The sequence below is a fragment of the Pleurodeles waltl genome, chromosome 5 (assembly GCF_031143425.1).
Source record: "Pleurodeles waltl isolate 20211129_DDA chromosome 5, aPleWal1.hap1.20221129, whole genome shotgun sequence".
In the NCBI taxonomy this organism is placed as follows: Eukaryota; Metazoa; Chordata; class Amphibia; order Caudata; family Salamandridae; genus Pleurodeles; species Pleurodeles waltl.
Window position 1 is genome coordinate 215,896,390 of NC_090444.1, and position 24,678 is coordinate 215,921,067.

Genomic DNA, 24,678 nt, shown 5'->3' on the forward strand with positions numbered 1-24,678 from the left:
CTTACCTTAGAATAGCTACTCAAGCAATGCCATCACCAGAGGTGGGTCTGCGGACCAGTTTCAGACAGGCAAGTCCTGCAGGATTGAACAGGTGAAAAATGTCGTTCACAACGGACCTGACTGTCCAGGCAGTAATGTTTAGGAAACATGTACAGTGAGGCCCGCATTGCTGGCTGGCAGATATCCAGGACTAGACCTCCGCATGCAAACTCAGTGGCGCAGCCATGGCTTTGGTGGAAAGGGCGAATAAACCCTCATGGGCTTGCTTCTTGGTCAATGCGCAGCAGATCTGAATGCAGAGCACAACTCATCTGAGATGGTCCTTTTCCACACAGCACAACTTTTTTTAAAATTTTTTTTTAGCTCCAACATACCCCAAGGAGAGTTGACCGTCTAGCCGGAACTTGTGTGCGGTCAAGGCAGAACAACAACACTTGTTTGTGGTTCAGATGATGGAGGTGCTCCTCATCCTTGGAGGGGTGAGAGGTAGAAAAGAAAGTAGGCAAGGTGATGGACTACGTGAAAGGGCGTGACCTCCTTCAAAAGAAAGGAGGCCCATGGGTGAAGTACTACTTTGTCAGGATAGATGGATAAATAGGGCGGTTTATATGACAAGGGCTGCAGCTCGCTAACTAGCAGGGCAAATGTTGTGGCCATCACGAAAGCCTTTTTAATAGTGAGCAACCGCAGTGGGCAATTGTGAAGCGGCTCAAAAAGAGCACATTAAGAATGTAGGAACTAGATTGAAGCCCCACTGAGGCATGATGAAAGGAGAAGGGGGGTAAAGATGAGCCAAACCTTTCAAGAACCTATGTACAATAGGAGATATGAGAAAAGAAGCTTGGTGAGGTAAACCTGAGGAATGCAAAGACAGCAGAAAGATAGCCCTCAAGAGTGCCCAGAGCAGAGCCCTGCTGAGCAAGAGTTAGACTAAAGAAAAAAAACTGAGAAAAGGGGACAAAAAGGGTATCAACATTTCTGTTAGAACACCAAGCTACAAATTTATTCCAACAGCAGGCATTTACCGTCTTGGTAGAGGAACACCTGGCGTCCAAGGTAACCTCACATTCTTCGGGAGGAAGGTCAAAGACGGTCAACTGCTGCCACTCAATTTCCACACAAGGAGGAGACTGGGCAGGTTTGAGTGGAGAACCCTCCCGCTGTGACAGAAGATCCTCCAGAAGGGGCAACCTAATAGCAGGTTCCAAGGCCATACTCTGTAGCTCGGGATACCAGAATCTCGGTGATCAGTCCTTAGCCACCAGAATAACTTGGACCCGGTTGTTGTTGAGAACTCTGGGCAGAAGTGCTATTGGCGGAAAAGCATACAGGAGGCCTGAGCTCCACTCAAAACAAAAAGCGTCTCCGAGCGAGACCCACCTTGGAAACTCCAGCATGCAAAATGCTGACTCTGCACGTTCTTAGCGGCGGCAAACAGATCTAACCAAGCTTCTCCCCACTGCTGAAAGAGATCTTGCACCATCTCTGGATGGAGACGCCATTCGTGATCAACTAAGCCATCTGTGGCTGAGTTTGTCTGCCCAGGCATTCAAAGAACCTGCCAGGTGTTGAACCACCAGGTATATGCCCTGACATTCCAGACATGTCCAAAGACTCTGAGTCTTTTGACAAGAGTCCCAACAGTCTCACCAAAACATCAGCATCATAGCCTGAATATCCTGGGCTCACTGCTCGGGATATAAGCCCAACATGCACTGTGTCCAGAACAGCTCCGATGAAAGGGAGCATCTGAGTGGGAGTCAGGTGTGACTTCGGCATGTTTATAGTGAACCCTAGTGAGTGAAGGAGGTTGCCATTGTCTGGAGGTGGGAGACAACAGCCTGGGGCAAGCCTGCCTTCAACAGCTAATCGTAGTGAAAAGGGGAAAAATGACACCCCTGATAAGCTGCGACAACTGCCATTACCTTGGTGAACACCAGAGGGGTGCTAGTCAAGCCAAAAGGAAGCATAGTAAACTGGAAATGCTACTGCCCGGCAGTGAACTGCAGGTAACACCTTTGGGCAAGCAAAACAGGAGAATGAAAATATGCGCCCTGCACGTCCAACGCTACCATCCAGTCTTCTGTGTCAAGGGCAGACAGAACCTGAGCAAAGGTGAGCATTCTGGACTGACCTACCCTCTGGCTACCTGAGCCACGAGCCTTGTGGCTACCGCAACCTTGGCAGCACAGGGGCTTGTCGGGAACTGCCGCGGTTGGTAGCCCCTTCCGTAGCCACGAAAAGGCCAAAAACCAGAGTGCGAATGGTGCAAGGCAGAAGCCAAGGACCGGGCCATAGCCCGAATGCCCTTAAATCTCTAGAGCGCCAAGTCTGCTTTGTCTCCACAGAGACAGGAGCTATCGAAGGGCATGTCCATCAAGGAAATGTGACACCCCCGAAAAGCAGTAGTACTTAGCCAGGCAAAGTGCATAGGAGCCACCATCGACAAAACAGCTCGAATTGCGAACTTTGCTGCATCTCTCCCATTTGCTACTGCTGGGAGAGCACGGCCCGGGCCTACTCCAGGACGGAAGGCAGCACATGCGCAACCATATCCCATAGAGCATGGGAAGTAGCAGCCCAAAAGGCATGCGGTCTTCACAGACCACAAGGCCAGGCTGGCAGAAGAATACTACAGCTTCCCAAGTGTCTCCAGCCTCTTGGATTCCCTACCCAGAGGAGCGGTATGGAATGCGGTAGTAAGGGTTGATATGAGAGGTGAAACCCAGGATGAAAAAACTCTCAGGGGTGAGGTGTTGTGTAAGGAAACTTGGGTCCCCCGCGGCTGGGTGGTGGCGACAGGCAATTGTCCTATTCACAGGACCCCTGTGTTGGGTTTTGACCATGCACTCAAAACGACATTTGTGAGGGGGTGGTTCAGATGAGGAGACTCCCGGCTGAAGAAACTCCGTCAAAACATTAGTCTTCACCACCACCGAGAGCATCTGAAGGTTGAGAACTTCCTTGGTTCTCTACACCACCATAGCAAAAGAAACTCCCTCTTCGGCAGCCATGGTAGGGGGAGAAAGCATGTCAGCATCTGGGGAAGTATCCAAGCCAATGGCTTCATCCAGTTCCACACACAGGTCCATGTCTTGTTAATAAGGCTGGACTTCTAAAGGGTCCAGTGACCCCTCTCATTCCTCCCTGAGACCAAGCCCTTAGCCCCGTAATAGGGCTGAGGATCCGATCTGGGAGGCAAGGCTCCCCATGCACCGGATACGGCGTCAAGCGACGCACCTTCAGCTCTGTATCACAGTTGTGTATCAAAACGGAGAAGGCAAACACCAGTGGGCGCTGGTGCATCAACGCCCCAGACAAGGAAGGTCGAGGTGCAAAGACCCACGTTGGTCCGGAACCATAAGTGGATCCTTGGGTCCCCACTGGGGCCAGGACCGAAGCTATGTGGCGTCAGGGCTGGAGCCACTGGCACAGAACCAGCAGGGGCCCCTGCAGATTCCACAGAGCCTAAAAGCACACCAGAGCAGTCGGGCCACCCAAATACGGCGCATGGTGTCATAAAACTCTTTGAGTTGGGTGGGGGTCACTCCAGCTCCCGGAAACTCAGGGAAGCATGGAGTTGGCCCACACAGGCTCAACCGCTGAGGTAGGCCTAGAATAAGGACGCTTCCGTGTCTCATTGGCCGACGGATGCGGAGAAGTCGAAGCACGCTTCAGCGACATCTGCTTGGTCTTACCAGAGTATCCTAAAGTCAAATGGGACAACAACCTCGGACTCTTCTCGATCGGGACCTCGAATGGCGCATGACGGACCATTACAAGCTTGAGGGAGTGCTCACTCAAAGCCTTTAAGTTCATTACGCAGCAGTCGGAGCACGACTTTGGGTCATGGTTGCGCTCGAGGCAAATAAGGTGTGGCTCGTCTGCCGGCAACAGTTGCCACAGGGCCTGAAGCTGGCCCTCCTAGAAGACATCCTGCCAGACTAGGAGGTAAACCTGAAAAAAAGCATCAACAAAACATCAGAAAAAGCTTAGTCAAAAAGTGCCTGAAGGGGTGACTCTTATGGGGTCTGCGCTGGCTGGCACAGAAAGAAAAGAACTGACGTCAGCGTGCCTGAGTGGCGTCACTTCAGGCATAGTCTACGCTGACGAGGCACGCAGAGCTGAACGAACCCACCTACCAGTGAACAGGGGTAATGCTCACAAAAACATCTTTTGTATCCAGTCTGACGTCTGGGATAATTTTAAGGTAAGGAATCTGCAACTAGAAGTCTCTATCAAATGTCACCATGTTGCAGAAGGGGACTTGCCTGAAGAGAAGAGGCTGGTCACCTGAAGAGACTGCCGCCGGCTCCTCTTTGACATCCTCACTGATTTGTCACTGTTTTGTCGATGAGGCATTGTACGTCAAGCCAATCGTAAATCTCGCTGATACCCGAGGGTCTTCTTGGACCAGAAGGGGAGGGCAGTGGGAGCAGGAGATCTCGTTGTGTTCTGGGTAAGGACACAGGTTGCAAACATGATAATGGTGTGCGCACAGGCACATTGAATGGCACTGAGGACAGTACTGGAAAGGAGCCCTTTCAATCACAGTATCTGCACTGTCGTGGACAATACAGGACATCGAAGAGGCTTTGTTCGCAGAATCGACGGAACTATGACGGAGGTGAACCAAATGCAAGAACAAAAGTGACTATCCCTTGCCAGTGGGAGACAAAGAGCCAAAAGGCTCCAACAACGATCACCACGCCGCATCAACCCGGAGATTCAGCAATGCACTTCCAAACCCCCCAGAGAAAGAAAACAATTTAACAATGGAGCTGATGCCCAGGTGTACTACAAACAGTAGTAGGAATCACTATACCTTGTAATGCAAAAGACTTCTTCGAAGGCAAAAAAGTTACAGATGTACAAGCCCAAAACTAGGTGGCAGGTGTATGCCAGAGCATGTGCATCTACCGTTACACAAATATATATATACAAAAAAAATATGTATCTCACACACTCCCTGCAGTTCATCAGACTTCCTTCACCAAACGTGGTTGGTGCACTGCAGTGGGCGCAGAACCGGCTCAATATAATTCACAAGCACCTTTCTTCCTAATACCAAGAAAGGAAAAGCAGGTACTCCAGATGATGTGATCAATATTCATTCATTTATTCGACTCGAGTAGGGTCCAGGGTGGTGTGCTTCACATGCACCCCATACCATATTCCTACTCACAATGCCTTGCAAACCTCCAACTTTGCTTGAAATCACGCATTTCCCTTACATTTGTGTGATGAAACCTTCTGGAATCCACAGGAATCCACAATATTCCTACCACCCAGCATGCATCTATACCGGAAAAAATACTGTCTCACTTGTCAGCCTAAAAACATTTGGAAAAAACTGCCCTTTTGGACCTGCTTTGGTTCCTCCTCAATTTCTACATGTTTCTGGCCCACCTACACCAGTGAGGTATAATTTTTATCGTGAGACAGAGGGGAACGCTGGGTGGTAGGAAATTTGTGCTGTTGTAGTGATCCCACACTAGTGTGAGGAAACTGATTTTTTTTTTTAGCTAAATATGGGGGTTACAGGGGGATTCTGGATAAAAACAACTCTGGGGGATCCATGCAAGTCACACGCCCCTGGACTCCCTCGAGTGCCTGGTTTTCAGAAATGTCTGGGGGCTTGGTAGGTTTCTCTAGATTCAGCCTAGCCCCGGACTAAAACACAGATGCCCCCCTTTGCAAAAAGAGATAATTTTGATGTGTCCATATTGTGTTATGGGCCCTTCCCGGTCGCGGGCACTAGGCCTACCCAGACAGGTGAGGTACCTTTTTCATCAGGAGACTTGGGGGAATGCTGGATGGAAGAAAGTTTATGGCTCCACTCAGATGGCAGAACTCAGCATCGTTGAAATGTGAGGAAAATGGGGTTTTAAAGACAATTTTTGAGGTTTGCAAAGGATTCTGGGTGACAGAACCTGATAAGAGCCCCACAGGCCAGTTCATGCTGGAGTTCCCTAGGTGTCTTGTTTTAAAAAATGTACAGGTTTGTAAGGTTTCCCTAGGTGCCAGCTGAACTGGTGGCAAAAATCCACAGTTAGGCACTATGCAAAATACACATCTGTTTTCACTGGGAAAATGTGATGTGTCCACACTGAGTATTGGGGAGTTTCCCGTTGTGAGCACTAGGCCTACCCGCACAAGTGAGGGATCATTTTTATCGAGAGACTTGGGGAAATGCTGGGTGGAAGCAAGTTTGTGGCTCCCCTCAGATTCCAGAACTTTGCAGCACCGAAAAGTGAGCAAAAAGTGTTTTTTAGACGAATGTTGAGGTTTGCAAAGGATTCTGGGTGACAGAACCTGGTAAGAGCCCCACAAGTCACCCTATTCCTGATTCCCATTGGTGCCTAGTTTGCAAAAGTGTATAGGTTTGCTAGGTTTCCCTGGCTGCCAGCTGAGCTAGAGGCCCAAATCCACAGCTAGGCACTTTGTACAAAATGTGTCTGTGCCCACGTTGTGTTTTGGGGCATTTCCTGTTGCGGGCACTAGGCCTACCCACATGAGTGAGGTACCATTTTTATCAGGAGATTTTGAGGAATGCTGTTCCTCCTCTCAGTTTGTGGCTCCTCTCAGATTCGAGAACTTTCCATCACCGAAATGTGAGGAACAAGTGGATTTTTTTTTTGCCAAATGCTGAGGTTTTCAAAGAATTCTGGGTAACAGAACTTGGCGAGAGCTTCACGAGTCACCTCATCCCGGAATCTATTCTCCTAGATGTCTAGTTTTAAAAAATGTACAGGTTTGATAGGTTTTCCTAAGTGACGGCTGACCTACAGCCCAAAACCAAAGCTAGGCACTTTGCAAAAAACATGTCAGTTTTCAAAGGAAAAATGTGATGTTTTCATGATGTGTTTTGGGACGTTTCCTGTCGCAGGCCCTAGGCCTACCCACACAAGTGAGGTACCATTCGTATCTGGAGTCTTGGATAAACACTGAATTTGCCAATCATCTTTCTCTACATTTTTGCCTTCCAAATGTAAGACAGTGTGTAAGAAACAAGTAATTTTGAGAAATGCCCTGTAATTCACATAATAGTATGGGGACCCCCAAATTAAGAGATGTGCAACCACTGCTTCCAAACTCCGTATCTTGTGCACATTTCGGAAACACAGGTTTCCCGGATACCTATTTTCACTCTTTATATTTTACCAAAGAAACTGCTCTATATCTGGTATACAATGAAAACCCATTGCAAGGTGCAGCTCATTTATTGGCTCTCTGAACCTTGGGTTCTTGATGAACCTACAAGCCCTATACATCCCTGCAACCAGAAGCGTCCAGTAGATGTAACCATGTATTGCTTTAAAAAAATCTGCCATAGTTGGAAAAAGTTAGAGGAAAATGTAGACGGACATGGCTAGGTTTCTTTCAACTCAATATCAATATTTTTTTTATTTCAACAGTTACTTTCTACAGGAAAATCTTGAAGGATATACACAAATGACACATTGCTGTATTCAGACCTTTGTTTACTTTTGAGAAGTGTTTAGTTGTCTGGGATCCACCATTGGTTTCACACCCATTTCTGTCACTAACTGGAAGGAGGCTGAAAGCCCAAACAATTGCAAAAATGGGGTATGTCCCACTAAAATGCCAAAACTGTGTTGAAATATTTGGTTTTCAGATTCAAGTCTGCCTGTTCCTGAAAGCTGAGAAGATGGTGATTTTAGTACTGAAAACCCTTTGTTGATGCCATTTGCAGGGAAAAAAACAGATGCTTTATTGTATAGCCATTTTTTCACCATTTTCTCCCCAAAAGCCCACATTTTAGCTGTATTTTGCCTAATTTCTTGGTCTCTTCCATGGGAACCCACAAACTCTGGGTACCTGTAGAGTCCTCAGAATGTTGGAAAAATAGGACGCAATTTTGGCGTGGATAGCTTCAGTGGACAAAAAGTAAGGAGGGCCTAAGCGCAAACTACCCCAAATAGCCCAAAAAAGGCTGGACACAGGAGGGGAAAGGGCCAGGCAGCGAAAAAGTTAATGAAAAAAAAAAAAAGAAAAACACAAAGTACACTTTCCTGCGCTACCTTTTAATTTTGCCAACGGGTGTGCCAGGTCTCAGGGGCATACTTATTTTTATTAAGCAAGGGGCACCACCTCGCCGGGGCTACAATTTATTAAATGTATGGGGGCAGGAGGCGTGCCTTTAGGTAAATATAACTTGCACCCTCTCCATGCCCTGCTAATTACAAATTACACCATATATTACAGCACTCATGACATCTTATATAACATCATTGATAATATCACTGTAACATTTGCAGGAAAATTGTTCACGAGAAAACTGTGCATGGCGGGCACGAGTTATAGCTTAACTTGGGGTACGAGTTATTGTTGGTTGAAATAACTCTATAACAGGCGAATTTCTATGGTTTTGTATGTTTAAAATGTGAGCCTAACTATAACGTCCCTGTAACCTTTGTTTTTTTCAGTTTGTGTGTATATATATATATATATATATATATATATATATATATGGAAAATGTCACTTACCCAGTGTACATCTGTTCGTGGCATTAGTCGCTGCAGATTCACATGCTGTGCACATCCCGCCAACTGGTGTTGGGCTCGGAGTGTTACAAGTTGTTTTTCTTCGAAGAAGTCTTTGAGTCACGAGACCGAGGGACTCCTCCCATTTCGACTCCATTGCGCATGGGCGTCGACTCCATCTTAGATTGTTTTCCCCGCAGAGGGTGAGGTAGGAGTTGTGTATGCTAGTAATAGTGCCCATGCAATGGAGTGAATACGTATGTATATAATGAATTTTAAAGTAATATATTTACAAATGTTCAAATGTGCAAGATCAACTTCTAAACGGCTACAGGCTCCCGGGGAGGCGGGTGGGCGCATGTGAATCTGCAGCGACTAATGCCACGAACAGATGTACACTGGGTAAGTGACATTTTCCGTTCGATGGCATGTGTAGCTGCAGATACACATGCTGTGCATAGACTAGTAAGCAGTTATCTCCCCAAAAGCGGTGGTTCAGCCTGTAGGAGTTGAAGTAGTTTGAAATAATGTTCTTAGTACAGCTTGACCTACTGTTGCCTGTTGTGCAGTTAACACATCTACACAGTAGTGCTTGGTAAATGTATGAGGCGTAGACCATGTTGCTGCCTTACATATTTCGTTCATTGGAATATTTCCAAGAAAGGCCATGGTAGCACCTTTCTTTCTGGTTGAGTGTGCCTTTTGTGTAATAGGCAGCTCTCTTTTAGCTTTAAGATAGCAGGTTTGAATGCACTTAACTATCCATCTAGCAATGCCTTGTTTTGAAATTGGATTTCCTGTATGAGGTTTTTGAAAGGCAATAAATAGTTGTTTTGTTTTTCTAATTAGTTTTGTTCTGTCAATGTAGTACATTAGTGCTCTTTTGATGTCTAATGTAAGTAGTGCTCTTTCAGCTACAGAATCTGGTTGTGGGAAGAACACTGGTAATTCTACTGTTTGATTTAAGTGGAACGGTGAGATAACCTTTGGTAAAAATTTGGGATTTGTTCTTAGAACTACTTTATTTTTATGTATCTGAATAAATGGTTCTTGTATGGTAAATGCTTGAATCTCGCTCACTCTTCTTAGAGATGTGATGGCAATCAAAAATGCAACTTTCCACGTTAAGTATTGCATTTTGCAAGAACGCATGGGCTCGAAAGGTGGACCCATGAGTCTTGTTAAGACAATGTTGAGGTTCCATGAAGGAACAGGTGGTGTTCTTGGTGGTATGATTCTCCTTAAGCCTTCCATAAACGCTTTAATGACTGGTATTCTAAATAGTGAAGTTGAATGAGTAATTTGTAGGTAAGCTGATATTGCTGTGAGATGTATCTTTATGGAAGAGAAGAACGAGTTACTTACCTTCGGTAACGACTTTTCTGGTGGATACATTAGCTACCTGTGGATTCCTCACCTCATGAATACTCCCATGGCGCCAGCATTCGACGGAAATCTTCTTACTAGTCTCTGCACGTCGACGAGGACGTCACTGTCGCCCACGCGACGCCGTCTGACGTCATACAGGCAATAAGAGGTCCTCGACGACGTGCGGACGTCAGTACCAATCATTTTTTACGTGCATGAGAACAACCAGGCAATGCAATGAAAGAGCAAAGCAACATCCATTATATTGTAAAAAATACACCACATTGTATGAATAACTGTAAATCTTTTTATGTATATATATATATATATATATATATATATATATATATATATATATATATATATATATATATATATATATATATATATATATATATATATAAAACTCTCTCTTTTAAAATATATACACACACCAAGTATATACATAAAGATATATACATATATACATATATATATATAAATATATTATATATACATCTAATGCACCCTCAAAGACCAAGAGGAGCGCACTCAAGGATTACTTGGCAAGACCAGAAAGGCAACGGGGAGGCGGGTGGGACCGTGAGGAATCCACAGGTAGCTAATGTATCCACCAGAAAAGTCATTACCGAAGGTAAGTAACTCGTTCTTCTGATGGATACAACTACCTGTGGATTCCTCACCTCATGAATAGAGTCCCAAAGCAGTACCACGCCCGGCGGTGGGTGCCTAAATGGTCAAACCAAGAAATCCTGCAGCACTGACCGTGCAAAATGGCCGTCCCTTCTAACCTCAGAATCTAAACAGTAATGTTTTGCAAAAGTGTGAAGGGACGACCAAGTTGCGGCCTTGCAGATGTCGACCACAGGAACACCTCTGGCTAAGGCCGAAGTGGCCGACTTAGCTCTGGTGGAATGAGCTCTAATGCCCTCAGGAGGATCCTTCTTTGCCAAAGAGTAACATATTTTAATGCAAAGAACAACCCACCTGGATAGTGTTCTCTTGTGGACTGCCTTTCCTCTCCTCTTGCCCACGTATCCAATAAACAGCTGATCCTCCAGCCTGAAATCCCTTGTTCTATCGATAAAGAAGCTCAACGCTCTCTTTGGGTCCAGACGGTGCAGTCTTTCTTCCTCTTTGGAAGGATGAGGCGGAGGATAGAACGTGGACAAAGTAATTGCCTGAGCCAAATGGAAGGGTGAAACAACCTTCGGGAGGAAAGCAGCCTTGGTCCTCAACACCACCTTATCCCCATAAAAAGTTGTATAAGGGGGTTTTACTGGTAAGGCCTGCAACTCACTCACTCTCCTTGCTGATGTTATAGCTATCAGGAAGACTGTTTTTAAAACCAAATACCTCAAGGGGCAAGAATGCATAGGTTCAAAAGGGGACCCCATAAGGAAAGTCAGGACTAAGGACAAATCCCATTGCGGCATAACGAATGGCTTTGGAGGATATTGATTTAGAAGACCTTTCAAGAATCTGATAACAATAGGGGATTTAAATAAAGATGGTTGGTCTGGAAGACATATGAAGGCTGACAAGGCCGATAAATAACCTTTAATGGTAGCCACTGCACAACCTTTCTGCACCAGAGATAGAGCAAAAGACAAAACGTCCGATAGATGAGCATGTAAAGGATCAATCTGCCTCTCTCCACACCACGCAACAAATTTAGACCACCTATTAGCGTAGATAGATTTAGTGGAGTGTCGCCTGGCCGCTAATATAACATCCACTACCTCAGGCGGGAGAGAGAAGGAACTCAGGTTGCCCCGTTCAATCTCCAAGCATGTAGGTGCAGACTCTGGAGGTTGGGGTGTAGAACCTGCCCCTGCGACTGTGAGAGGAGGTCTGCCCTGAAAGGGAGACGGAGCGGCGGGCACATTGAGAGTTGGAGAAGGTCGGAGTACCACACCCTCCTTGGCCAATCCGGAGCTATTAAGATTACTAGAGCCCGGTCTTGGCGAATCTTCCTCAATACTCGAGGAATCAAGGGTATGGGAGGAAACGCGTAAAGCAACTGGCCGCACCAGGTCATTTGAAACGCGTCCCCCAACGCTTCCTGCATCGGATACTGAAGGCTGCAGAACAACGGACAATGCGCGTTCTCTCGAGTGGCGAACAGATCTACCCGAGGAAACCCCCACTTCTGGAAGATTAAACGGACTTGATCTGGATGGAGACGCCACTCGTGGTCTGCCGAGAAGTGGCGACTGAGACTGTCCGCACGCACGTTCAAAACTCCGGCCAGATGGTTTGCTATCAAGCAAATCCGATGGTCCTTTGCCCAGGACCATAGTCGAAGAGCTTCTCTGCAGAGAAGGTACGACCCCACTCCTCCCTGCTTGTTTATGTACCACATCGTGGTAGTATTGTCCGTTAGGACCTGTACCGACTGACCACGAAGGGAAGGGAGGAAGGCCTTGAGAGCCAGACGTACAGCCCGTAACTCTAACAGATTGATGTGAAAAATCTGTTCCTCTGGAGACCAAAGACCTTTGATCTCCAGATCCCCCAGATGAGCTCCCCACCCTAGAGTGGAAGCATCCGTTATGACTGTGGCCACTGGTGGCGACTGCTGGAACGGCTTTCCTTGTGAAAGATTGTTGCTTGCAATCCACCACTTCAAATCCACAGCAGCATCTCTGGAGATCTTGACAGTACCCTCTAGATCTCCTCTGTGTTGAGACCACTGCCTTCAGAGGCACCACTGAAGAGCCCTCATGTGCCAGCGAGCATGCGTGACCAACAGAATGCAGGAGGCAAAAAGACCGAGCAGACGAAGGACCTTGAGGACTGGAACTACCGCTCCATTTCGAAACATTGGAACCAAATCCTGAATATCTTGAATCCGCTGAGGCGGAGGAAAGGCCCGACCCAATGTTGTATCCAGTACTGCCCCTATGAACAGGAGGCGCTGAGAGGGCTCTAGGTGAGATTTGGGCTCGTTCACCGAAAAGCCCAGGTCGAACAACAACTGGGTTGTTGACTGCAGATGACGCAACACAAGCTCCGGGGACTTGGCTTTGATCAACCAATCGTCCAAGTAAGGGAATACTGCTATCCCCTTCCTTCTGAGCTCTGCCGCAACCACCGACATCACCTTCGTGAAGACTCGAGGTGCTGAAGTAAGACCAAACGGAAGGACCGCAAACTGGTAGTGTTGCGATCCCACCACAAACCGGAGATACTTCCTGTGTGACTTGAGTATCGGGATATGAAAGTAAGCATCCTGCAAGTCGACAGACACCATCCAGTCTTCCATGTTCAACGCCAAAAGCACCTGTGCTAGGGTCAGCATCTTGAACTTTTCCTGCTTGAGGAACCAATTCAAGATCCTCAGGTCCAGAATTGGTCTCAAACGACCATCCTTCTTGGGAATCAGGAAATACCTTGAGTAAACTCCTTGACCCCTTTCCTGCTCCGGGACCAACTCCACCGCACCCTTTAAAAGGAGGACTTCTACCTCCTGTTCTAGCAACAGGAGGTGTTCTTGTGAACAATACGAAGGGCGGGGCGGGATGAGGGGCGGAAACTCCCGAAAGGGAAGGGTGTAGCCTTTTCCCACAACACTGAGAACCCAAGTGTCCGACGTAACAGTCTCCCATTTGGTGAGAAAATGCTGTAATCTTCCCCCTACAGGAGAGGAGTGAGTGGGAAATGGTGGAAGCCTAAGGCTGCTTCCCCTGCTGCACCCCGCCAGAGGATGAGGAAGAGGCAGAGTGCTGCTGAGAGGCTCCCCTGGTGCGGACCCTACCCCTCCCCCTAAAAGATCTATAGGGATGGGAAGAGGCAGGTTGCTGATATTTTCCCCGAAAGGAAGAGGAGGAAGAGCCACGCCCAAATCCACAAAACCTCCTGAAGAATCTGGAAGAGGCCGTGGAAGAAGGAGCTTGGAGTCCCAACGACTTAGCCGTGGCCCTGCTCTCCTTAAAACGTTCCAAGGCCGAATCAGCCTTAGCCCCAAACAGTTTGTCCCCATCAAACGGGAGATCCAACAATGTGGACTGTACATCTGCCGAAAAGCCCGAGTTACGGAGCCAGGCCTGTCTCCTTTCCACCACAGTTGTGCCCATTGCTCTGGCTACCGAGTCGGTGGTATCCAGTCCCGTCTGGATAATTTGGGTCGCAGCAGCCTGGGCATCAGAGACAAGATCCAAAAGACCCTGGGGAAGCTCTGTAAACGAAGAGGAGATGTCATCCATCAGAGCATGAATATACCTCCCCAGGATACAGGTCGCATTAGTGGCTTTTAACGCCAGACTGCAGGACGAAAAAATCTTCTTCGACTGCGCCTCTAGCTTTTTTGAATCTCTGTCCCCAGGCACCGTCGGAAAAGAACCAGGCGCTGACTTGGACGAACAGGAGGCCTGCACTACCAAGCTCTCCGGCGTAGGGTGCCTAGATAGGAAACCAGGATCAGTTGGAGCCGTCCGATACCTCCTGGCCACGGCTCTGTGAACTGCTGGGGAAGATGCCGGCCTCTTCCACACCTCTAAAACCGGATCCAGCAGAGCGTCATTAAAAGGTAACAGAGGCTCCGCCGCGGCTGAGGCCGGATGCAACACCTCTGTCAAAAGGTTTTGTTTCGCCTCCACCACCGGCAAAGGCAGGTCCAAAAAACTAGCTGCCTTCCGTACCACTGTATGAAAGGAAGCAGCTTCCTCAGTATATTCCCCCGGGGACGAAAGGTCCCACTCAGGGGAAGTGTCCAGCCCACTGGCCGACTCCAGTCCACGCAGCCCATCACCCGAGTCCTCTAGCTCTCCTTCCTCTAGGGCTCGTTGGTACTCCTGCTCTTCTAGTACCCGGAGAGCACGCCTCCTTGAATGCAGTCGTTGCTCAATCCGCGGAGTCGACAATGCCTCCGCCGAAGTCGGAGATCGGCGCCGATCTTCCGAAGCCACCGACGCCGCATCCGGCGCCACAGGTAACTTCGGCGCCGACTGAAGAGCAGTTGAAACGGATGGACCCACCGGAGTCACAGGCCGAAATCTCGACGTCGACGGGATGGAAATCCCTGGGGCCAATCCCTCCGAAGCCACCGGAGCGGCCACCGGCGCCGACACTGGCGCCGAGCCCACGTTCCCAAACGGGAGAAAGGGCATAAAGGGTGCCGGCCGAAGAGGCGCAGGATCACCCAAAGAAAAGGCCAAAGGCCCAGCCGGAGCACCCCCTGGAGCCATCTGTTGGAAGATGGCATACATCGCATTCAAGAATGCGGAACTATCGGCTCCAGGGGTGGGAAAAGCCGGATACTGGGGTGCCTGTCTCGGAGGCGACCCCGATGCCGGCCTCGGCGTCTGCGCCGGAGAAAACACTTGAGGCTCCAATACCTCAATCACCGACGCCTGTCCAGGCGAAGTTGGAGACGCCGGAGAGGGCAACGGCGTCGAAGGATGCGGCGTCACCGTGGGGCTGACCTCCCATGTCTTTCGGCGCCGATCCGGAGACCTGGAACGAGCCTCCCTTGAATGACGCCGAGATTCTCTACGGCGCCGGGAGTCTCGATGACGCCGATGTCTTGGAGAAGACTTCTTGTGATTCTTCTCCTTTGACTTGGCCATAAACAGCTTCGCCTCACGTTCTTTAAGGGCCTTCGGATTCATGTGCTGACATGAATCACAAGTCGAGAAGTCGTGGTCGGAGCTCAAACACCAAAGGCAATCGGAATGAGGATCCGTCACCGACATCTTGCCTCCACACTCACGACAAGGCTTAAATCCAGACTTTCTCTGCGACATTATTTCCACAGAGAAAGAGTACGCAGCAAGATATACACTGTAACCGCAAGAGTAACAGTTGCTCCCTCGAAGATAACCGTTTCGAATGCACGGAAAAAAGGGAACTGACGTCCGCACGTCGTCGAGGACCTCTTATTGCCTGTATGACGTCAGACGGCGTCGCGTGGGCGACAGTGACGTCCTCGTCGACGTGCAGAGACTAGTAAGAAGATTTCCGTCGAATGCTGGCGCCATGGGAGTATTCATGAGGTGAGGAATCCACAGGTAGTTGTATCCATCAGAAAGCTAGATTTGATTTTTGCAAATGTAGTAAATATCCTACTATATCTTTTGGAGATGCGTGTAATGGCTGAATTTGATTATTCTGGCAGTAATACACGAATCTTTTCCACTTGTTTGCATAGCAGTGTCTAGTGGTAGGTTTCCTAGCTTGTTTTATGACCTCCATACATTCTTGTGTGAGGTGCAAGTGTCCGAATTCTAGGATTTCAGGAGCCAAATTGCTAGATTCAAAGATGCTGGATTTGGATGTCTGATCTGTTGTTTGTGTTAACAGATCTGGTTTGTTGGGTAGTTTGACATGAGGTACTACTGACAGGTCTAGTAGTGTCGTGTACCAAGGTTGCCTTGCCCATGTTGATGCTATTAGTATGAGTTTGAGTTTGTTTTGACTCAACCTGTTTACTACATATGGAAGGAGAGGGAGAGGGGGAAAAGCGTATGCAAAGATCCCTGACCAGTTCATCCATAGAGCATTGCCTTGGGATTGATCTTGTGGGTACCTGGATGCGAAGTTTTGGCATTTTGAGTTTTCCTTTGTTGCAAATAGATCTATTTGAGGTGTCACCCAAACTTGAAAGTAATTGTTTATTATTTGGGGGTGAATTTCCCATTTGTGGGTTTGTTGGTGATCTCGAGAGAGATTGTCTGCCAACTGGTTCTGAATCCCTGGAATAAATTGTGCTATTAGGCGAATGTGGTTGTGAATCGCCCAATGCCATATTTTCTGTTTTAGGAGGCACAACTGTGTCGAGTGTGTCCCTCCTTGTTTGTTTAGATAATACATTGTTGTCATGTTGTCTGTTTTGACAAGAATGTATTTTTGGGTTATTATGGGTTGAAATGCTTTCAGCGCTAGAAATACTGCTAACATTTCCAAGTGATTTATGTGAAACTGTCTCTGATGTATGTCCCATTGTCCTTGGATGCTGTGTTGATTGAGGTGTGCTCCCCACCCTGTCATGGAAGCATCTGTTGTTATGAAGTATTGTGGCACTGGGTCTTGGAAAGGCCGCCCTCGGTTTAAGTTTGTACTGTTCCACCATAGAAGCGAGATGTATGTTTGACGGTCTATCAACACCAGATCTAGAAGTTGACCCTGTGCTTGTGACCATTGTGATGCTAGGCACTGTTGTAAGGGCCACATGTGCAATCTTGCGTTTGGGACAATGGCTATGCATGAAGACATCATGCCTAGTAGTTTCATTACCATTCGGACTTGTATCTTTTGTGTTGGATACATGGCCTGTATTACCTTGTGAAATGTTTGAACCCGTTGTGGACTTGGAGTGGCAATCCCCTTTGCTGTGTTGATTGTAGCTCCTAAGTATTGCTGTGTTTGACACGGCAAAAGGTGTGACTTCGCGTAGTTGATGGAAAAACCTAGCCTGTGAAGGGTTTGTATGACATATTTTGTGTGCTATGAACACTGTTTTAGCGTGTTGGTTTTGATTAACCAGTCGTCTAAGTACGGGAACACATGTATTTGCTGCCTTCTGATATGTGCAGCTACTACTGCCAGGCATTTTGTAAAATCTCTTGGCGCAGTTGTTATTCCAAATGGCAACACTTTGAATTGGTAATGTATTCCTTGGAATACGAACCTTAGGTATTTCCTGTGTGAAGGATGTATTGGTATATGGAAATACGCATCTTTTAGATCAAATGTTGTCATGTAGTCTTGCTGTTTGAGCAGTGGGATTACGTCTTGTAACGTGACCATGTGAAAGTGGTCTGATTTTATGTAGGTATTTAGTGTTCTGAGATCTAGTATTGGTCTCAGAGTTTTGTCCTTTTTGGGTATTAGAAAGTACAGTGAGTAAACTCCTGTGTTTTTTTGTTGAATTGGTACTAATTCTATTGCGTCCTTTTGTAGCAATGCTTGAACTTCTAGTCCTAGAAGATCTATATGTTGTTTTGACATATTGTGTGTTTTCGGTGGGACGTTTGGAGGGAATGGGCAAAATTCTATGCAATAACCATGCTGGATAATTGCTAAGACCCAAGTGTCTGTTGTTATTTCCTCCCAAAGTTTGTAAAATTGTCTTAGTCTTCCCCCCATAGGTGTTATGTGATGGGGGTGTGTGACTTGTGAGTCACTGTTTATTTTGAGGGATTTGGGGCCTTGGAATTTTCCTCGATTTTTTGGGAATTGGCCCCCTCTATATTGCCCCCGAAAACCTCCCCTCTGATATTGACCCTGGTAAGTAGGCCTTGTTTGTGAGGTTGTGGTTTCTGTGGGTTGACCTCGAAACCCTCCCCTAAAAGGTGTTTTCCGAAATGTGCCTCTGCTCTGCGGGGAGTAGAGTGCGCCCATGGCTTTGGCTGTATCGGTGTCCTTTTTGAGTTTCTCAATGGCAGTGTCTACCTCCGACCCAAACAATTGCTGTTCATTAAACGGCATATTGAGCACAGCTTGCTGGATTTCCGGTTTGAACCCAGAAGTGCGCAGCCATGCGTGCCTTCGTATTGTGACTGCAGTGTTTATTGTCCTTGCAGCTGTATCTGCTGCATCCATGGAAGACCGTATCTGATTATTTGAGATACTTTGTCCCTCTTCCACCACCTGTTGCGCTCTTTTTTGGAACTCCTTGGTTAAGTGTTCGATGAAATGTTGCATTTCATCCCAATGAGCCCTGTCGTATCTTGCCAAAAGTGCTTGTGAATTGGCAATACGCCACTGATTTGCTGCTTGTGCTGCAACCCTTTTTCCCGCAGCATCAAATTTGCGGCTCTCCTTGTCTGGAGGTGGTGCGTCGCCTGAGGTATGAGAGTTGGCTCTCTTACGAGCTGCCCCCACAACTACTGAGTCTGGTGTTAGTTGTGTTGTAATATATATTGGATCTGTGGGCGGTGGCTTATATTTTTTTTTCCACCCTTGGAGTTATGGCTCTGCCTTTAACTGGATCCTGAAATATTTGTTTTGAATGTCTTAGCATTCCTGGGAGCATGGGAAGGCTTTGGTACTGGCTATGGGTGGAGGATAGGGTGTTAAAGAGAAAGTCATCCTCAATTGGTTCCGAATGTAAGGAGACATTGTGAAATTCGGCTGCCCTTGCGACCACCTGTGTATAGGATGTACTGTCCTCAGGTGGTGACGGTTTTGTAGGATAAGAGTCTGGGCTATTGTCAGACACTGGAGCATCGTAGAGGTCCCATGCATCTGGATCATCCTGACTCATTGTGGTATGAGCTGGTGAGTGCATTAGTGGTGGAGTTGTCGCTGGTGATGCATGTGTTGATGGTGGTGGAGAAGGTGGTGGGGTTGTTTTCTTTGCCACCTTTGCCTGTGGTTGCTTGACCCCTTGTTGAAAGGCAAGTTTCCTTTTAATCTTGATTGGGGGAAGAGTGGTTATCTTCCTTGTGTCCTCATGAATATGAAGCCTTCTTTGCGTGTAGTCAGGCTCTACAGCTTGAAGCTCCTCTCCAAATCTATGTAATTGGGTGGTTAACCCTTGTTCCTCTGTAGAGGAACTAGTTTTCGGCTCCGAGGCTGGATGTTTCGGGACCGAAACCTTTTCGGAAGTCTTTTTCGGCTCCGAAGAAATTTTCTTTGGTTTCAGCGCGGTGTCTCGGTGCCGAATCTCTTCGGTGCCGCTGTCTCTGTGCCGAAGTTTCTCGGAGCCGCTGTCTCGGCTCCGAGGTTGCTGTGTGGCGGTATCACGACCGGAGTCGGATGACTTCGACACCAGCATGCCCTTTTTTGGTGCCTTGGGTCGGTCACCTAGTTTTTGGGTTAAGCCATGGCCTGTTGGCGGTGGCGTCCCCTGGGCTTTTGTGGACTTTTCGTGAGTCCTTATTTTCGACGTCCTACTCACGGTTGTTGTTTCTTCGGCGTCGAGTTCTTCTGAATCCGACTCGTGGATGGAGAAAGCTTCTTCTTCCTCCTCGAACCGTTGTTGACCTGTCGGCATGGACGCCATTTGTAATCTCCTGGCTCTTCGGTCTCTCAGCGTCTTCCTCGACCGAAACGCTCGACAGGCTTCACGCGTATCCTCCTTGTGCTCGGGGTTACAAGTTACAGACCAGATGCTAATCCGTATACGGATATTTGTTATGGCATTTGGACAGAAGCGGAACAGGGTCCGTTCCATCAGTCTTAAAGTCGCACGCGGTCGGGCCGACCAGGCCCCAACGGGGGATCGAAATTACCCCGAAGGGCCACCGGAGCTCTTCAAAATTCGGTGTCGATTTGTTCTAACTAACCCGATACCGAACGCAACAATACCGACGTTTTTTTCCGAGATTCTAACTAACTTTCCGACCCGAAACACGGAGCGAAAAGGAACACGTCCGAACCCGATGGCGGAAAAAAAACAATCTAAGATGGAGTCGACGCCCATGCGCAATGGAATCGAAATGGGAGGAGTCCCTCGGTCTCGTAACTCGAAAAGACTTCTTCGAAGAAAAACAACTTGTAACACTCCGAGCCCAACACCAGACGGCGGACTGTGCACAGCATGTGTAACTGCAGCTACACATGCCATCGAACATATATATATACACACACACACACACATCGCATTATCATATACATATATACAATATACAGGTGCTCACCCAAGGAATTCGTGGTAAGACCAGTCAGGCAACGGGGAGGCGCGTGGTACAGTGAGGAATTCACAGGTAGCTAGTGTATCCACCAGAAAAGGCGTTACCAAAGGTAAGTAACTTGTTCTTCTGATGGATACAACTACCTGTGGATTCCTCACCTAAAGAACAGAGTCCCAAAGCAGTACCACCTCAGGAGGCGGGTGCCTGAATGGTCAAACCAAGAAATCCTGCAGCACTGAGCGGGCAAAATGGCCATCCCTCCTGACCTCAGAGTCCAAACAATAATGTTTGATAAAAGTATGGAGAGATGCCCAAGTTGCCGCTTTGCAAATGTCAACCACAGGAACACCTCTAGCCAAGGCCGACGAGGAAGCCTTAGCCCTGGTAGAATGGGCTTGGAGCCCTACAGGAGGTTCTTTCTTTGCTAAAGAATAACAAAGCTTGATGCAAAGAATGACCCATCTGGACAGCATTCTCTTGTGGACAGCTCTGCCTCTCCTCTTCCCCACGTAACCAACAAAGAGCTGATCGTCTTGCCTGAACTCCCTTGTCCTGTCGACAAAGAAGCTCAACGCTCTTCGTGGATCCAACCGGTGAAGCCTCTCTTCCTCCTTGGATGGATGAGGCGGAGGGTAAAAGGAAGAGAGAGTAATGGGCTGTCCCAAATGAAAGGGTGTAACAACCTTCGGGAGGAAAGCCGCCTTGATCCTTAACACCACTTTGTCCCTGAAAAAGGAGATATATGGGGACCCTACGCTAAGAGCCTGAAGCTCACTCACTCTTCTAGCAGATGTTATGGCCACTAGAAAAACAGTTTTTAAAACTAAAAATCTTAATGGACAAGAGTGCATCGGCTCAAATGGCGATCCCATAAGAAAGGTCAATACTAAGTTAAGATCCCACTGTGGCATAACAAACAGAGTGGGCGGAAACCTATTAGTGAGACCCTTAATGAACCTCAACACAAGAGGTGACTTAAACAAGGAGGGTTGGTCTGGTAGGCACAGAAAAGCCGACGGCGCTGATAAATAACCCTTAACTGTGGCAACTGCACAACCCCTCTGTGCCAAGATTAAAGCGAATAACAATACATCCGACAAATGGGCCTTCAAGGGATCAATTAGGTTCTCTCCACACCAACTGACAAATCTGGCCCATCTGCTTGCATAGATCGATTTGGTGGAGTGTCGCCTGGCCGATAAAATAACTTCCACCACCTCCGGCGGGAGAGAAAAGGAACTCAGATTGCCCCGTTCAATCTCCAGGCATGAAGGTGCAGGCTCTGGAGGTGGGGGTGTAGAACCTGCCCCTGCGAGAGGAGGTCTGCCCTGTATGGGAAACGGAGCGGAGGGCACAGAGAGAGTTGGAGAAGACCCGAATACCATACCCTTCTTGGCCAATCCGGGGCTATTAAGATCACTTGTGCCCGGTCTTGACGGATCTTCCTCAAAACCTGAGGAATCAAGGGTATGGGAGGAAACGCGTAAAGCAACTGACCCTTCCAGGACATCTGAAACGCGTCCCCCAAAGCTCCTTGCACCGGATCCTGGAGGCTGCAAAAAGACAGGAAGTGCGAGATCTCCTTTGTGTTGAAACCACTGCCTGCGAACGCACCCCTGAAGAGCCCTCATGTGCCAGCGTGCATGAGTGACCAGCAGAATGCAAGAAGCGAACAGACAGAGCAGATGAAGGACCTTGAGGACTAGAACAACCGCTCCATTTTGAAACATTGGAATCAACGCCTGAATGTCCTGAACCCGCTGCGGCGGAGGAAAGGCCCGATACAATGTTGTGTCCAGTACTGCCCCTATGAACAGGAGGCGTTGAGGGGGCTCCAGGTGAGATTTGGGCACGTTCACTGAAAAGCCCAGATCGAACAACAAATGAGTCATCGACTGGAGGTGATGCTGCAAGAGCTACGGAGACTTTGGCTTTGATCAACCAATCGTCCAGAGATAAGGAAATACTGCTATCCCCTTTCTTCTGAGCTCCGCTGCAACCACCGTCATCACCTTCGTGAAGACTCGAGGTGCGGAAGTAAGACCAAATGGAAGGACCGCAAACTGATATTGTTGCGACCCCACCACAAACCGGAGATACTTCCTGTGGGACTTGAGGATTGGAATATGAAAGTAAGCATCCTGCAAGTCGGACACCATCCAATCTCCTTCGTTCGATGCCAAAGGAACCTGTGACAGGGTCAGCATCTTGAACTTTTCCTGCTTGAGGAACCAATTCAAAATCCTCAGGTCCAGGATTGGTCTTAACTGACCATCCTTTTTGGGGATCAGGAAGTATCTTGAATAGCAGCCCTGACTCTTCTCCTGCTCTGAGACCAACTCCACTGCGCCCTTTGACAAGAGGGAAATCACCTCCAGTTGCAGTAACTGAAGATGGTCGTCCGCACAGAAGAATGGGCGGGGAGGGATGGGAGGAGGGAACTCCCGAAAGGGAAGAGCATACCCTTTCCCCACAATATCGGTGACCCAGGAGTCTGATGTTATTGACTCCCACATGCGGAGAAAGTGAGTTAGTCTCCCCCCCTGCCGGAGATGTGTGAACAGGGAGTGATGGAGAACTAAGGTTGCTTTCCCTGCTGCACCCCACCGAAGGAAGAGGAAGAGTGCTGCTAGGCGGCACCTCTAGTGCGTACTCTACCCCTGCCCCTGAGGGATCTAAAAGGAAGAGTTCCTGCAGAGTGCTGCCCTGCCGCATGGAGCCTGCCCCGAAAGGAAGCGCCACAACCAAATCCTCTAAACCTTCTAAATGACTTTAAAGCAGAGGATGTGGCGGCTTGTAGCCCCAAGGATCTCGCCGTGGCTCTACTCTCCTTAAAACGTCCCAAGGCAGAGTCCGCTTTCGATCCAAAAAGCGTGTCCCATCAACTGGCAGGTCAAGGAGAGTGGTCTGAACATCAGGGGAGAACCCGGACGATCGCAGCCAGGCATGCAGCATTGTCAATATGGACATGCCCATAGCACTGGCCACCGAGTTCGAGGTGTCCAGCCCAGATTGGATCGCCTGGGTCGCTGCCGCCTGAGCGTCCGACAAAAGGTTCAACACCTCTGGTGATAATCCCAGGTGCCCCTTAGCCTCATCCTTAAGGGCATAAATATAACGTCCTAAAATGCAAGTAGCATTTGTGGATTTTAAAGCCATGCTGCATGACGATAAGGCCTTTTTAGGTGACTTGTCCATTCTCTTAGACTCCCTGTCTGCTGGAACACCGGGAAACGATCCAGGAGCAGAATGGGAGGAGCACGATGCTTGCACAACCAAACTCTCCGGAGTTGGGTGCTTGGACAAAAAGTCCGGATCACCTGGGGACACTCGATAGCGTCTCGCCACCGTCCTGTTTACGGCGGCCAAAGTCACTGGCTTCTTCCAAACTTCCCTAATAGGGTCCAAAAGAGCCTCATTGAAAGGAAGAAGGGGCTCTGCCACAGCTGATGCTGGATGCAGCACTTCGATAAGGATGTTGGTCTTCACATCCGCAGCAGGAAGTGGAAGGTCCAAAAAGTCTGCTGCCTTCCTCCCCACAGCATGAAAAGAGGCCGCCTCCTCTGTATACTCCCCCGGAGAAGCCAAGTCCCATCCCGGGGAAGTGTCTAGGCCGCTTGCAGTATCCAGGCCTTGCAGGTCCCCTGAAGGCTCCATGATTTCTCCTTCCTCCAAGTGCTGCTTCTCATATTCTTGTTCTTCCAGCAGCCTCAGCGCCAACCTCCTGGAGAGGAGCCTGGACTCGAGCCCCAGCGTCGATAAGGCGTCAGCCGACACTGAAGATCTTTGACAACGTTGACCCTCGGAGCCATCCGACGTGGGATCCCCCGGCACCACAGGCGTCTTTAAGGTTGACTGGATCCGTGGTGAATCCATCGGCGCCAGAACGGTGGACGTTGTCCGCGTCACTGGTCTTCAGGGCGATGCCAAAGGCATCGCGCCGAAGCGGTACTTCTGGAAGGAAGAAAGGGTGTCGGCTTGTAAGGAGCCAGAGCACCCATGTCAAAGGCCAAAGGACCTGACATACCCGCATGCCCACCTCCAGGCGCCATGGTGGCAAAAATATTAAACATAGCATTTAGAAATGCTGCGGGGTCCGTGCCCGGCGCCGGGAAAGCCGGATAACCTTGAAGAGCTGGTGCCGGAGGTGAAGCCGATGACAGCCCAGGCATCTCCTGCTCCGGAGAAGCCCTCCGCTTCTGAAGTGGATCCACTTCATACA

At 48.5% G+C, this 24,678-nt stretch overlaps 1 protein-coding gene across 2 annotated transcripts in view; it reads right to left on the minus strand.

The window, feature by feature from the left end:
• The window catches only part of PPP2R5A (protein phosphatase 2 regulatory subunit B'alpha), a 465,744-nt gene that overhangs the window by 319,101 nt on the left and 121,965 nt on the right, over positions 1 to 24,678 (minus strand). The window lies entirely within an intron of this gene.